Raw genomic sequence first — 17,623 nt, 5'->3', positions numbered from 1 at the left:
CTGTCCATGGATTTTCAATGATGTTGAGGTCAGTGGACTGAGGGCCATGGCAAAACCTTCAGCTTGTGCCTCTTGAGGTAGTCCATTGTGGATTTTGAGGTGTGTTTAGGATCATTATCCTGTTGTAGAAGCCGTCCTCTTTTCCTCGTCAGCTTTTTTTAACAGATGGTGTGATGTTTGCTTCCAGAATTTGCTGGTATTTAATTGAATTCATTCTTCCCTCTACTAGTGAAATGTTCCCCGTGCCACTGGCTGCAACACAAGCCCAAAACCTGATCGATCCACCCCCGTGCTTAACAGTTGGAGGGGTGTTCTTTTCATGAAATCCTGCACCCTTTTTTCTCCAAACATACCTTTGCTCATTGCAGCCAAAAAGTTCTATTTTAACTTCATCAGTCCACAGACTTGTTTCCAAAATGCATCAGGCTTGTTTAGAGGTTCCTTTGAACTTTCTGAATAGAACTTATGTATATGTACTTAATGTAACTCAATTTTTATCTCTATTTATTTATCATGTATTTCATTGAACTGCTGTCATAAAGTTAACAAATTTCACGACTTAGGCTGCTGATATTAAACATGATTCTGATTGCAATCAAAATAGAGACAGATGTTTCTGAATATCCAATGAATCAAGGGATTATGGGGTAGGAAAATGGTGCTGCATCAGCAATGATCTAGCTGAATAGTGGAGCAGAAGGAGGGGCTGGATGATCTAGCTGAATGATCTGGATGAGTCTGAAGCTGCACATGCTCACCAGCTAATGATCAAAACCACAGAATCTGGCTGAAACAAAACAAGTTGTTGAAATAACACAGCCAGCAATGTCTGTGCAAAGACAACCAATGAACATTTTGGGATACCGACCGGTCTCCATTCCCATATCCATATAGTTTTTGTCTTAAATTTTATTCCTCCTTTCCCTACTCTGCTTTGCAAACTGAGCGCTCTCCACTTCTCCCCAAGTTCTGAGGAAGAGAATCTGCCCCAAACTGTTAATGAGTTACTTTTTCCTCAGAGTCTGTCTGACTGGCTGAGTTCTTCCAGCACTTCTGATTTTCTTTCAGTTTCCAATTGTAATGCTCTCTGAATGAGTTTTCAAGTCCTCTGTTTACCACTGCTCAAATAATGAAAGAAATGGCTGTTAAAAACGCTGAGGTGTGCAACAAGTGGAATCAAGTGGAAACAAGTGGAAAGGTTGTAATTAATCTATTTCTCAATCTATGTGCTTATGTTCCCACAGCTTCACAATGTATTTACAAGGAATTGAGATTGTTTAGTGTAAAGGAAAATGAAATAATTGTTACTCCAGATCCAATGCAGTACACAAAAGACACACAATAAGATATACCACAATGATAAAAAAACACAGTAAATATAAATACATCAGATAGCTTAGATACATTGATTATATGTCCATAAATTGATGGTAGGCACAGAAGTGTCTGTACCTAAGGTGACTCTGACAGGAAATGCTAAATTACTGGTGGGGGGTGTGGAGGGGTATTTTAGTGGATGCAGGTGTTAATCAGCATTATGGCTTGGGGAAAGTATCTGTTTTTGGCTCTGGTGGTCCTGGCGCAGATGCTATGTAGCCTCCTTCCTGATGGGAGTGGGACAGATAGCCCATGAGCAGGGTTTTTGGAACCCTACTTGATGTTTCTGGCCCTTTTCTGGCACCTTTCTGTATAGATGTCCTTGGCGCTGGCGACGAGTTTTAGCTACCTGTTCTAGGGTCACCTGTCTCTGACAGTGTAGTTTCTGTATTGTGCAGTCATGCAGCGTATTAGGATCCACTCAACTGCTCAATTGTAAAAGGACTTTCTGTTTCATTTCAGTTTTCCATCAGCTCGCAATATTTTGAGCTTTGTTTCCAATATTCCCCTCACTCAGAATTTGGGATTTTCCTGATCCGTATGACTCAGTTGCTCATACAAAGCTTTAAGGATGATAAACAGAAGTTTTATTTTTAGCATTTATGTAATTTCAAATTCCAGCTAAACCTTGCTGGCTCACAGCTACTCACTGCTTCCTTGTGAAAGGCACCTTTTAAACTTTCTGTCACTGCTGCAGGTTTTAAAAAGATAGTGATCTTGCAATCAAAGCATCTTTAAAAGAGGTAGATTTAAATTTTCAATTTAAAAAGATGACAGGACTAATAGTCCCACATCTGTAACCTCCCATTATCAAAATGTTACTTAATGAAAGGCTGAACTGTTTGAAAAGAATTTGCACGTATAAGTTCCAATATTTCCGCTTTAAGCACACCTACCAACATGCTGTTCCTATAGCAGTTCATTAAAATTGAGCATAAATAGTGATGATTTAAACCACTAAGCTCAATAGTGTAGTTTGATACATCCTGCATCCATTTAAAATGACCATGAAGATTCGGAGCTAATCAAAACCAATGCAAATATTTTTGTGTCAGTTTGTAGCTGGCAGCCCCTGATGAAGTAGACTTCTGCAGCTCCCCGCAAGTAAATCCGAGACATAGGTGGACAAATAAGTCCTGAATGCAATGAACGACAGATGTCTCTGCGTCTGTCGCTTGCCTTAACACAGAGTCCAAATTTGGAGGCCTATTTCACTTGGGATTTGCCGTAGGATCAGAGATACCATTCAATTCACTGGACATTCCCAGCCTAGAGGTTATAAAGACAATTGTTGATTAATTTTTATTATTTTAATGTTCCATATTATTTTGCAATGCTCTAATTGATTCTAAGTATATGTTCTTATATTTCTATTTATTGCAGTAATTTTAATGAATTTTAAAGTCTCTGAAATTTAAAAGCTATAAAAACCCTCACAGGTTTTGATTGGGTCAAAGCTTCTATCCAGCCATACTTCCTGTTTGGAAGTGTCAGGATTTCTGAGAGCAGGGTTTCATGGTTAATTTTGTTGCTTTCCGAACACCTGTATCTACCTCCGACCAGTCTACATGAAAGGAGATCACAGTCAATAACTCTGTTGCAGAACACTGGATGAGCAACCACATTTATACTCATCCTTGGTTTCTTTATCTTCTGTCATGTCTACCCATGTCTACCCATGTCTATTTTCCCATTTAAACATCCTCCACAGGTTGTTTGTCCTGCTTCCTCATTCCTTCCTGCTTTTCCTGCCTCAATTTAAGAAATTTGTTCTTCCTCCAACTTTTCCAATTTTGATGCAAAATTATTAACTCAAGGGGCAATTTGATTCTCTTTCCTGGTAGAAGCTGCCTGACTTGCTGAGTATTTGCAGCACTTCCTACATTTCCATACATACATTTCCATACTTATACTTATACATTTCCATACTTATACATTTCCAGTAAGTGCAATACCAGTCATTTCTGCTTGGAAGGTAACATTACATAGAAGCAACAAAACACTGCTTAGGACACAATAGCCAAAAAAATTCCCAGTTGGTATCATGGTGTGACACTTACACTAGCCCCAAAGAACACCACCCACGTATTCAATGGACCCTGTGGCATGGGATTCCCCTGTCTGGATATAAGATGTCAGGTGCTTTCTCTGCGGAATTTTTGTGCGGTAATATCTCTAAGCTGGCTGAGCAGCGGTGAGTTGAATAATTCTTACAGACACATAATTAGCAGAAGCTCCAGTTCTAATTGTTTCTTAAGGAATACCTTACAGAGAATAAAGACTGGAAGTAACATGTGGAGCAGAACAGAAACTGAATTGCCAAAACAAACTTCAGAATAAATCTGGAATACTGATTCAAAAGCAATCAGTTTTCTTGCAGATGTGGATATTGCTGTAATGGTTAACAGAATGTCCAGGCAATGAGGGTGCAGACAGCCATGACAAAAAGGTCTTTTAAGAGCAGATTCCCAGAGACATTTTCACTTACTGGAGACGAGATAAGAATGTAACACGCACCAAGGGATGAAACTTTAGTCCTGAACCTCTGACTCTCAGTACAGGAGCCCCTCAGTACTGTGTACTGAGTCTTCTCCTTTACTTCCTGTATACCCATGACTGTATCGCCACCCACAGCTCTAATCTGCTAATTAAATTTGCCGACAACATTACATTGATTGGTCTTATCTCAAACAATAATGAGGTGGCCTACAGGGAAGGAGTCATCTCTCTGACACAGTGGTGTCAAGAAAACAACCTCTCCCTCAATGTTGCAAACACAAAGTAGCTGGTTGTGGATTACAGGAGGAATGGAGATGGGCTAACCCCTATTCACATCAATGCATCTGGGGTTGAAAGGGTAAACAGTCTCCTTGGCATCCACATTGTTGAGGATCTTATGTGGTGAAGATCTAACTGTGTGGTGAAAAAGGCACAACAGCGCCTCCTTTGCCTCAGATGGTTAAAGAAGTTTGATATGGGCCCCCAAATCCCAAGAACTTTCAACAGGGACACAATTGAGAGCATCCTGACTGGCTGTATCACTGCCTGGTATGGGAACTGTACTTCCCTCAATCAAGGACTCTGCAGAGATTGGTGTGGACAGCCCAGCGCATCTGTACTTGTGAACTTCCCATGATTCAGGACACTTACAAGGACAGGTGTGTAAAAAGGGCCCGTAGGATCACTGAAGCATGGAGTGTGTGTCTTCAGGCTCCTGTGCCTCCCCCTTGATAGTAACAATGAGAAGAGGGTACGTCCAGGGTGATGGGGTGTTAATGATAAGAGATAAGTAAAATTGCAAGTGATTTTCAATATTAAGAAAAACAATTACAAAATCAAAGGATTAAACCTGTAAGGGGAATGAGGACATACTTGTGTGAGACTTGCCAGGCTGTTCCACTGTAGACTCTGGGTGATATTGTACATTGTTTCAAAAGTCTTGCGATAGTTGTCTGAGACAATTTTAATGTACACCACAAAATGCTGGAGAAGCTCAACAATCGACTTCCCAGCTCTTTACACCCCACCCCCCTCTCCTGGTTTCACCTATCACCTTGTACTTCCTCCTCCCCTCCACCCATCTTAGTCTGACTCCTTCCCCCTTCCTTTCCAGTCCTGAAGAAGGGTCTCAGCCTGAAACATCAACTGTTCACTCTTTTCCAGGGATGCTGCCCGGCCTGCTGAGTTCCTCCACCATTGTGTGTGTATTGCTTGGCTTTCCCGCATCTGCAGATTTTCTCATGTTTGCAAATTGAATGTTATTTTAACTTATAGTTTTGTTTATATTTAACTTAAATGCCAATGACCAAATTTTGGCTAATTATTACCAGATTAACTTCTGTTTACAAGTTCACAGCTATATCAAATTCTTCCCAAGGTTGAGAGGAGCCCATGGGAAAAGCCAGTATCCAAGAAGAATTGGTCTATCAGGATCTGTGTGTTTTAAGGTCACCATTAGCCCCTGTACTGAAAGTAGGTTATTACCCTCTTTCCAGGATGGAGGATATCTTTGGAAACGTTTCTAGAGGGAAACACTTCAGCAAAGTGGACTTAGCTGAGGCCTACCTACAGAAGGAGATTGAAGAAGAGTGCAAAGTGTTTCTCACAGAAGGCTTTATCACTATAATAGGCTTATTTTTGGAGTAGCATCTGCACCTGCACTCTGGCAGGAAGCTATGGACCAGGTGCTGCAAGGCTGCCCTGGTACTCAGCGTTACCTGGATGACATTGTTGTTACTGGTAGGAACGACAAGGCCACATCTCTAAAATATCAAGACAACATTTAAAAGATTAGAAGATTATGGGCTCAGAGCACAATGCAACAAACTTGAATTCTTTAAAACAACCATCACTTAGAGTAGTCACACTATTGACACACAAGCATGCTGAGAAAATTCAAGTAGTGGTGGATGCCCCAAGGCCAAACGATGTGTTGAAGTCCTTTTTCGGATTTGTTAATTACTCTAACTGGTTCCTGCCAAACCTGGCGACTGCGTTCCACCCCATGAACTCATTACTGTAGATTGGAAAGAAGTGGCAATGGATAAAGCTGTGTGAGGTGGCTTTCCAAAAGACAAAGGAACAGGTGACATCAGACATTGTAAACACACATTATGATCCACATTGTACAGAGAAGCTTGTCTGTGGTACCTCGCCTTGTGGTACAGGCACAGTCATGTCGCAAATTATGAGTGATGGAAGTTAACACCCCATAGCCTTTGCAACACGTTCCCTTACTGCTGCAGAGAAAAATTACTCGCAGATTGACAGAGAGGCCTTGAGTCTGGTTTGGGGTGTAAAACGTTTCAACCAGTAATGAGAGAGTTTACCCTCATTACTGATCATCAACCACTAGTGTCCATTTTCAACCCACAGAAGGGTGTTCCACTGACAGCAGCGGCACGAATGCAGATACAGGCTCTGTTTCTTGGAGGACAGAATTACAAGGTCAAATTCAAGAGGACGACTAATCATGGAAATGCTGATGTATTGTCCTGATTGTCCTTAGAAAAGAAAATATGTGAACAATTCATGAAAGAAGGCACTCCACTTGATGTATTCTCCCTAATGCAGATCAGAAGTCTCCTTGTTCCTTTAGAGATGATCCAAAAGGATACCAGAAAAGATCTCGCACAGTCTCAGGTCTACAGTGCTGCCCGAAATGGCTGGAACGTGGAGCAGAGATTTCAGTTTCTCCCTTTTTAACAGCACTGAGATGAGCTTGCTCTTGTATTGATTGATCTAGCATTCTTTCTTTGTTTACATAATCCATTATAGGTTAAATGTAAAAAGTATATGAATGACATACGTTATTATGTCACCACGTCATAAGTGTGCGCCTCACTAAAGTAAAACCCAATAAAGTACATGTTATTCCTGGCTACATGTTTTGCTTTGAATTAGTTTGATGCTTTGCAGTTACAAAACATAACAGTTAGGTGGGTTCTAGGGGGTTCATATGTTTGAAAGGTGGCTGCCAATGCACCTAGACTCCTAGGGAATTTGATTCTGTGTTTTACTGTGTTTTTCTGTGTTTTACTTTGAAAGGTGGCTGCCAATGCACCTAGACTCCTAGGGAATTTGATTCTGTGTTTTACTGTGTTTTTCTGTGTTTTACTTTGAAAGGTGGCTGCCAATGCACCTAGACTCCTAGGGAATTTGATTCTGTGTTTTACTGTGTTTTTCTGTGTTTTACTTTGAAAGGTGGCTGCCAATGCACCTAGACTCCTAGGGAATTTGATTCTGTGTTTTAGTTTGATAATGAGACTAGCACTGTGAACAGAGCGCAGGACTACACCACCCACAGAATTGACTCTTGCCAATGTGACTAATTTGAAAGGTGGCATGGATTGCATATCTCCATTGGTCCAAAGCTGCTTCATGGGGAGTCTGTTATTGAAACTACTATGGGATAGGACTAGATCTGGATAATAGTACGTCTCATGCTTATACCACTGATGTCCCTCCAAATCCCATTAATGATTCTAACTGGGAAAGCAGCCATCAGGCCCATCACTGGCTGCCACATCTAAAATTGGATCTTCGGCTTGAACTAAGTGCTATTGAGGGTTATTGTTATCTGGCCTATATAGTGCCATCTACGTCCTGCCTACCTATGTTCCATCTGCGTCCCTCTGTGCGGTGCCGCTCTCAAAGGAGAATTATGGAAACTGAACATTCCTGGATAATAGCATCTGTGTTCTGGGGACCCGCCAGACTCACTCGTGAGGGCATCAATAGGGCCTCAGCACTAGACAGTTGGCTAATGACACTGTATGATATGAGCAGGCCGTCAGTGACATCACTGCTGAAGTGCTGGCAATCCGCACTGTGTCCCTTCCGAAGAGACTAGCACTAAACCTCTTGTTGATTGAGGAAGGTGGTTGTAGTGCCATTACTGCCCAGGAATGTTCCACGTGTGTCCTGATACACCCGAGAACATCTCCGATTTAGCTGTGCATACCCAGCTAGAAGCTGATAATGTTAGGAAAACTGGCAGGAGTTACATGTGACTCTATCATCACCATGGGCTTTCTGCTGCTTTCACTCTTTACTGGGATGTAATATTCACTGCTAGTGGGAATGTTCATTTTAACCTCTTGCTTGAAATCACTCTGTGTAGCAATGGGCCACAAAGCAGCTGCCTCCATCATGACACCATAAGACCATAAGACATGGGAGAAGAATTAGGCCATTCAGCCCAAGAAGTCTGCTCTGCCTAACCATCAGGATTGATCCCAGATCCTACTCAATCCCATATACATGCCTTCTTGCCATATCCTTCGATGCCCTGACTGAACGGGAAATGATCAACTCTCACCTTAAATATATGCACGGACCTGGCCTTCAACACTGTCCGTGGCAGAGCATTCCACAGATTTACTATTCACTAGCTAAAAAAATTTCTGCTTACCTCTGTTCTAAAGGATACAACAGCCAATTGCCCCGAAGAAACTATCACAGAGTTTCAGAGACTTTGTGCTATTGAAGTTCAACAAGATTTGTGTGGTCCTCTACCAAGACATAAAGGAGCACAAACATGACAAAATCTGCAGGCGCTGGAAAGCTGAGGCAGCACACACAAAATGCTGGAGGAACTCAGCAGGGCGGGCAGCATCTATTGGAAGGAATAAGCAGTCAATGTTTTGGGCCAAGACCCTTCATCAGGACGGGGAAGGAGTCAGACTAAGAGTCAAGAATGGGAAAAAAACAGATGAGTCAGAGTAAGAGGATAGGAGGGAGGGGACGTAAAGGAAGCAGTGTTGAAGTTTTGGTAAAGCAAGGATTACAATAATGCCCAGGGTGCTGTCTGTATGGGGTTTGTAAACTGCAGCTTTAAAGATGGTCTCTGTTCTCATTGCAGGAGTGACCTCTTCCTCGCTCATTGGAAAGGGAGAGAGCCTGTCTGAAACCAAAGTGCTAAGTTATGGACTAGTTTTTGATGGACTCTAGATCAAGGCCTCTTTGTGGGTGAGGGGGCTCTTGCTTTTGCTTGCATTATGGTGGCGGGGTGGTGCAAGTGGGGGGAGGGGAGGGGGAGGGTAGATGCTTCTGTTGTTGCTTGTGTGTAGGAGGTGGAGGGGGACTTTGAGGTTCTATCATTCCTCCTATGGGGTTTCTGGTTTTGTGGATGAATGTGACGAGTAAGAATTTCAGGTTGTATCCTGTATTCATTCCCTGATATTAAATTGAACCATTTGAACCATTTTACTGTGTGATGAATGGATATGAACCTGAAGAGATTAAAATGGGACTAGAGTGGGGTTGGCATAAATGGGTGCTTGCTGTTCAATGCAGACTCAGTAAACCAAAGGACCTGGCGCCATGGTGTATGGCACAGATCTATCAATCTGTTTATAGAATTTATCATCATTTAGCTCCACCCTGGATTAGCTGGACAATGGACTCGGTCTTCATTTTGTAACAACTCCAAGAAAATTGCAGGGAGCTGCGCTGTACCTAGACTTCTTGAACTTCATTTTGACCCTATCATTCTGGAAGCACCTTGCAACATATTTCTCATATGCTCTTCCTACATGCTTCTGAGACCTGGGCTACTTACAGCAGGCATCTCAAGACCCTTGAAATTTACCACCAATTCAGTGAACCGATATCAGCAGACCCCCTCTTCCCACCCTCACCAGGCTAACATCCCCAATAAGGATATACTAATCTCTCTTATTTGATGCACTATGTAGTCCATATCATTCATGTGGGCCACAGCAGATTCCCAAAGCAGGCACTCTGTTCCAAGCTTTGATGTAAGAGATGATTACCAAGCAGATACTCTCATTGACTGCTGGGGACATTTGGTCCACGGCCACACAGAAGGTAACGCTGTGAAACTCAAGACCATCGGAGTAGTGTGAGTAGGTAACAGAAGGTACTCAGTACCTCTCATCACCCCGTGTGGTCTGAGGAGGAGAGGAAGAGATTCTCCTTCTTGTGGGCAATCACAAAACAAAGAATGATGGAGCAGACCTGATGGTCTGAATGACCTAATTCTGCTCCAAAAAAGTTTCCATCTATGTTACCTGCTAGTTCATCGGTTGAAAGCCCTGTGGTTTCTGAATGGCCTCACTAGCCAGAGTCAAAGCTGTTTAGCCCAAGCTCTAAGGGACTGTCTCAAAACATTTTCTTCTCTGAATCTATATGAATGTTTTAATACTTGTGTTTTAATTTTAATAATAAAGTTCTTATTTTTGTATTCTTAATTATTTTCTGAGTGTCTGGAATGTTCAAAGTTTTTGAGAACTTTGAGTGAGTTAAGTGTGGCCTGGCTGGTGACACAATCGTTTTGTGGATGTAGCTTGCTCTGACTCACCAACACAGTGATGTTACCTTGTTGTGTTAGAAATAGGATGGCTTTGTGTAATAATTCAGCACCAAGACATTTGGAAATAATAAACCTGTATTATTACATAGTTCCATTGAAACTGGGTTATGGTTAAAATCACTGTTCCTGCTTGCCTGGTCTGTTAAGCTATACTACAGATATTGAATATAAGGCATTGAATTCAGTGGATATGGCTAGGTAGCTGAAATATTTTATTATTTTCTTTAATACACAGCCTCTGTTGTTGTAGTACAGCATAGATTCCTTCCACAATATGTTCTCTTCTGATAATAGGAGAATGGTCTCTGCTGGGAGAAAAATTGTAGAAAAACATTACCATAGCAGGGCTGAATTCGTTGTTAAAGGCTTTAATCTCATCATATAACATGATCCAGAATAATTTAAAAATTCCTGCTAATTTAGTCATCAGAACTTAATCTCTTCTATCATGGGCTGCTCTTACTGTGAATCCCAACTCACAAATTGAAGGTCAATTCTGCAATTCTATAGGACTTCCTTGTTTTATGATATTACTTAGTCAAATCTATGAAGACTTTGGAATCAGATTGCATTCTTTGTTAATTTATTGTTAGAAGGAATTTAAAAAGGATCTAAAGCCATAGTTACAATTGTCTGGTGTTCAAAGACAATGAAACACAATACATCTGTTAATTATATTCTAGGAATATTACTATATTGGCTGTGTGGAATGATTTAATTTAGATTAGGAATGAGATATTGAAGAAACTGTCCTGAATGTGCCTACCAGTCTACTGTTAATCTAACTCAAAACTGTATGTAGATCGTCCTGCTGAAGGGTCTCGACTTGAAATATTGACCGTACTTTTTTTCCATAGATGCTGCCTGGCCTACTGAGTTCCTTCATCAGTTCCTGTGTGTTGCTTGGATTTCCAGCATCTGCAGATTTTCTCTTCACAAACAAGAAGTGTTTCTCTTTCTCCTCCCTCCACCTTTTAAATCTACTCCTCAGCTTTTTTTCTCCAGTCCTGCTGAAGGGTTTTGGCTCGAAACATTGACTGTACTCTTTTTCATAGATGCTGCCTGGCCTGCTGAGTTCCTCCAGCATTTTGTGCAGATTTTCTCTTGTTTGTAGATAATGAAGTTTGAAAGCGCCCATTCATTTGTGCTGATGGGCACCTTATTGCCTCATTACCAGTTTCAGGAAATACATTGATACATTGATCTCATTGATACATTGATCTCAATCAAATACATTGATCTCATTGCACCAGATAGTGAACGTGACATGGCCTTTAAAGGTCTGATATGTACTGTTTTCTGTGGGTAGTTTTAAAAGGGACTTCCACTGTTGCAATAATGGGATTCAGGGTACTTTGTCAGTTGAGGATATTTAGATGTTTACAGTCAAATAAACAACGTGTTTGTTTTTCTTCTCTTTCACAAATAGAAGAAACTGGGCTACATTTACTTACAACTGTCAGAAATCTCTTCCTTCATAAAGCAGGTACACAATACAAGTATTGTCTTGGCTCTCTTCCTCTGTTAATTAACTGTTCCCCCCACCCCCCAGTTTCCTAAGTGATTGAGAAAGACCCAAAGATGAAAGCAACAGTTGCAGTTATTTACCACTTTCAGAGTAGTCTGGCAGTGAGGCTGAGAGCGGATGTGTGGAGAATAGGGGCTTCAGAAGCCTGGGTCTTTTGCCATGGAAGTGGTAAATGAATCATGGTGAGTTCATTGGATATGGTTGGAGTGGGGAGTGGTGTATCAGGTACCAACACAGGGCATAATGTCACATGGGATTCAAGAGGAGCTAGTGAGGTGGATTTAAACTGGCTCAATGATAGGAAGCAGAGGGTAATGGATGAAGGTTGATTCTCCAACTGGAAGCCTGTAACCGTGTCACAGGAAAGACATTGTTAAGTTGGGGAGAGTAGAAAAGACATTAATGAGGATGCTCCTGGACTAGAGGATCTGAGATTGAAATAGCAAGAGACTGGCCATACTGGGTCTTTATTCCAGGACTGCAGGAGAATGAAGGATGACCTCATACAAGTTTATAAGATCATGAGGTGTATCAATATAGTTATTGTCTTTTCCCTGAGGTTAAGGAGCATAAACCTAGAGGACACATGTTCAGGATAAGAGGGGAGAGTGGTAACTTCATTACACAGAAGGAAGAGGTCACCTGGAATGTGCTGCCAGAAGAAATCATTGAGGTCCGTACAACTGCAATATTTAAGAGACATTTGGAAAGGTACTTGAAGGGTTAAGGGCTGAATGCAGTTAACTTGGACTAGAATGCTGTGGTCGACATGGCCAAATGGCCTCTTTTCATGCTGTATTACTCTTTGACTCTATTTGTGATTCAGCAGGTCACAAAGTTGGGGAAACAGAGTCAGAATCAAGTTTAATATCACTGGCGTATATGCTGGAATTTGTTGTTTTATGGCATCAGTGCATTGCAGTATATATTAATAAAAAGCTACAGATTACAATAAGAAATATATATATATTAATTAACTTAAATAAGCAGTGCAAAATGAGAGCAAAAGAAGAAAAAAATAGAGAGGTAGTTTTCATAGGTTCCTTGTCCATTCAGAAATCTGATGGCAAAGGGTAAGAACTTGCTCCTAAAACGTTGAATGTTTGTCTTCAGACTCCTGTACCTCCTCTTTGATGGTACCAATGTGAAGAGGGGGGTCCTTAATGATGGATGTAGCCTTTTTGAGGCATCGCCTCTTGAAAATGCTCACAATGCAGATCATGAAGTCATAGGGGAACCAGAGTTCTGAAGATTGGGGTCGGGAACTCAGATAATCCTAAGACTGAGTGAATGGGGATAAGATCTGGACTGGGGGTGGGTGGGGTTGTTTAGTGCAGTTCAGGGGGTTTGGAGATCAAAGACTGAACGTACCCATTTCAATATGGGTAGGCACTTCAGTCCAGTGTGTGGTGGAAGGACCAGACTATTGCCTTGGGAGTGGCATTGCGCTATGAGATCTGACATGAAATTCCATCTGTGCTCTGTTACGTATTCCGGCAACAATAAATATATGAATTCGGCAAGGGTTTCTTATAACAAACAACACGTTTATTAAACACAGAAAACAAACCCCCCAAAAGTAAACAAACACTAGCGTAACCGGAAACAGCTGCTGAGTGGCTGTTCAAACAGTTCGTAAAGTGATATTCCAAAACAGTTCTTAAAAGTGGTATTGCCAAAAGTTCGATATGCTCACAGTCCACTTAAAAGGAGAGACTTTATAAGACGGTTTAGGTTCTCTTTCGCGTCGCTTGCTTCGATCCCCGACGTTGAACTTCCCACGAAGAATTCACGAAACAGAACGGCTTAAAGGCACTGACCTTTCCTTCTCCACTACCTTCAATCCTTCCTAGTTAAACCTAGGGATTAACACGAAGATAGTCAACGAAATCCTTCCAAATAAGGATCAAACAAAGGTTGCCCCCGTTTCACCGTAGAAAGCGATTCTCCTCGATCTTTAACTTCCAACTTCCAATCTTCACTCTCCACTAATTTCGAACTAACAGAATCATAAAGAACCTGTTGGCAATGACCTTTTAAACTTTAGCATTAAATAAAAACTTCATCCTTCAGCTAAACTGCGTCATCACTTCAAACACGCAGTCAACTTGGCAAATCCAACCACGAACTGCCCCTCCTCACAGGGTGGGGTCTACCTTTTATAACCTGTAAAAAAAACCCATCACATGATCTCTACTGGCGGGAAAATGACGTCACCACCATCACAAGACCATCACCTCAAGTCCAGTACAGCTTCAACCCCAGTCACATGACAAGGGCTCCACTGTCATGTGTCACGAGTACGTAACACCTCCCTCCAAAAAAACATTTTTGGTCTGACAAGAACAAAAATTTTTAACAATTGCTTACAAGAAAAACAAAGGTATAAATTTTATAACATACACAATACACAACACCATCATATAACAGCTTATAACTCACAATACAGTAGGAGTGTTACAATAAAAAAAAACCACTCCATAAAAAAATACAGTGTACATTCAACATCGAGATAGACAATCAGCAACCACATTATCTTTACCTTTAATATGAGTCATCACAATATTGTACTCTTGTAACATCAAACTCCAATTTAATAATCTTCTGTTTTTGTTTTTCATCTTACTCAGGAAAACTAACGGATTATGATCAGTGTAAACAATAAGTGGTTTTTGAGTTGTACTAACATATACCTCAAAATATTCCAAAGCTAAAACAAGAGATAACAATTCTTTCTCTATTGTCGAATAGTTTCTTTGATGCTTATTAAATTTCTTAGAAAAGTAAGCTACTGGATGATCAACCTCATCACCCTCATTCCTTTGCATTAATACTGCTCCTGCAGCCTCATCACTAGCATCCACAGCCAATGAAAAAGGTTTTCCAAAGTCAGGTGCCTTAAGCACAGGCTGCTGACATATCATTGTTTTCAATTTTTCAAATGCTTCTTGACAAGGCACCGTCCATACAAACTTCTCATTCTTCCGCAGAAGGTTAGTTAATGGAAGGGCAACATTAGCAAAATTCTTACAAAATTTCCGATAATATCCTACCATTCCCAAAAACCTTCTGAGAGTCTTTTTCCCCGTTGGAGTGGGAATCTCTAAAATTGCCTGAACTTTTGCCTGAACAGGAGCTACCTTACCTTGACCCACAACATAACCAAGGTAAGTCACAGTGGCATGTCCAAATTCACTCTTAGCTAAATTAATAGTTAAGTTAGCTTTTGAAAGCCTTTCAAACAATTTCTCCATCGCAATAATGTGTGCTTCCCAAATATCATTTCCTGTCACTAAATCATCAATATAAGCATCAGTATCTTTCAATCCCTGAATCACAAAGTTAATCATCCTCTGGAAAGTACCTGGGGCATTCTTCATCCCAAATGGAAGAACATTATACTCATATAACCCAGATGGAGTTACAAATGCAGAAATCTCTCTACCTCTGTCCGTTAATGGAACACACCAATACCCTTTCAATAAATCAATCTTTGTAAGGAATTTTGCTTTTCCAACTTTATCTACACAATCATCTACTCTAGGAATTGGATATGCATCTGTTTTTGTTACAGCATTCACCTTCCTATAATCCGTACAAAACCTAATACTACCATCTGGCTTTGGCACCATAACACATGGCGAACTCCAATTCGAGTTAGAATGTCTAATGATATTATTCTCTAACATATATTCAATTTCTTTCTCAGCAAGTTCACATTTTTCCATGTTCATCCTATATGGATGTTGTTTAATAGGTTTGGCATCCCCAACATCTACATTATGTGAAGCTATAGTAGTCCTTCTCGGAACATCTGGAAACAACTCCCTATATTTAAAAATCAACTCCTTCATCTGTTGTCTCTGCTCTAACTGTAAATGTGCTAATTTTTCATCAATATTTTCCAGAATGGTTGAATTTGGTAACCTAACAGAAACAATGTTGGATTTAGAATGAAAGTCAGATGAATCATCTATCATGTTCCTAGTTAAATCAAACTCATTCTCACTAACCACAACAGTCACAGTATCAGATTGTTTCTCAAAATATGGTTTCAACATATTTATATGGCAAAGTTGTGTTGACCTTCTACGATCTGGAGTTTTTACCACGTAATCCACATCATTGATTTTAGACAGAATTTCATAAGGACCATGAAATCTAGCTTGTAAAGGATTTGTCTGCACTGGGAAAAGAACCAACACCTTATCTCCAGGCTTAAACATCCTCATCCTAGCTTCTTTATCATACCAAGTCTTCATTTTCTCCTGAGCCAACTTTAAATTTTCCTTAGCTAAGCTACTAGCTTTATGTAACCTGTCCTTAAATTTCAACACATAGTCCAACAAGTTATTGTGTACTTCCTTATTAATCCACTGTTCTTTCAATAAAGCTAAAGGTCCTCTAACTCTATGCCCAAACACAAGTTCAAATGGACTAAAACCTAAAGATTCCTGTACCGCTTCCCTTACTGCAAATAAAAGTAAGTTTATACCCTCATTCCAGTCACTTTCATTTTCCACACAAAATGTCCTAATCATATTCTTGACGGTAGAATGAAACCTCTCCAAGGCACCCTGCGATTCTGGATGGTATGCAGACGAAGTGATTTGCTTAGCTCCCAATTTATAAACTATCTGTTGAAACAATCCAGACATAAAATTACTGCCTTGATCAGTTTGTATCTCCTTAGGTAATCCAAAATAAGTAAAAAAATTTATAAGGGCCTTTGTCACAGTCTTAGCTTTTATATTCCTAAGTGGTACTGCCTCTGGAAACCTAGAAGAAGTACACATGATAGTCAACAAATACTGATAACCAGTTTTTGTCTTTGGTAATGGACCAACACAATCTCCAATAACTTTAGAAAATGGTTCACCAAATGCTGGGATAGGTTGTAATGGAGCTACGGGTGTAACCTGATTTGGTTTACCCACAATTTGACAAGTATGGCACGTTTTACAAAACATCGCCACATCTTTTCTTAGACCAGGCCAGTAAAAATGTTTTAAAATCTTGTCCACAGTTTTCCTTACCCCTTGATGTCCACCTAAAGGCACACTATGAGTTAAAGTCAAAATCTCATTTCGATAAACTTTTGGAACAGCTACCTGGTAAACAACATTCCAATCCTCACTTGCAGGAATTGTAGGCGATCTCCACTTCCTCATCAACACTCCTTTTTCCAAGTAATATCCTACTGGCACCTTATCCATTTCACTATCTAGTAAAACCTGCTCTCTTAATTTTATAATCTCAGAGTCTCTATTCTGCTCTGGTATCATCTCCTTCCTAGACAAAGATAAATCTTTATAGTCAGACTTACTCCCAGAATCTTGTTCAAACAACGAAGATAAGAAAGTCTCTGACACATCCTCAAAACTCAAATCCTGAGTTGAACAGTCCTGAATAACAACCTCATTCTGCGCATCAATCTTTTTAGCCATAGCTCTAGTCACAACACAGGAAGAATCTGTGTTAGAATTCAACTCTGGTTCCTCTGACTCCATTGTCAAATGCACTTCAGGAAAAACTTGTCCACCTGCCAAGTCATTACCTAACAATAAAGAAATACCCTTCACAGGTAAGCTATGCTGTAGTCCTACTTTAACAAATCCTGTAACTAACCCTGACTTTAAATTTACTTTAAGTAAATGTACAGGCATAAAATCACTTCCAACACCTCTTATGTAATTCACCTCACCAGTATCAGACTCTTCATTAAACTTCAACACACTGTCTAACATCAATGATTGAGAAGCACCAGTATCCCTAAGGATTTTTATTGGCACCAGAGTAGATCCTTCCTTCAAGGATACAAACCCTTCAGTTATAAAATGATCATATCCCTTTTTAACTTGGTCAGACTCTAACAAAGCCTC

Source organism: Hypanus sabinus, chromosome 8, assembly GCF_030144855.1.
Source record: "Hypanus sabinus isolate sHypSab1 chromosome 8, sHypSab1.hap1, whole genome shotgun sequence".
NCBI lineage: Eukaryota > Metazoa > Chordata > Chondrichthyes > Myliobatiformes > Dasyatidae > Hypanus > Hypanus sabinus.
The sequence above is the reverse complement of the archived record's forward strand: the minus strand, read 5'-3'. Positions refer to the sequence as shown.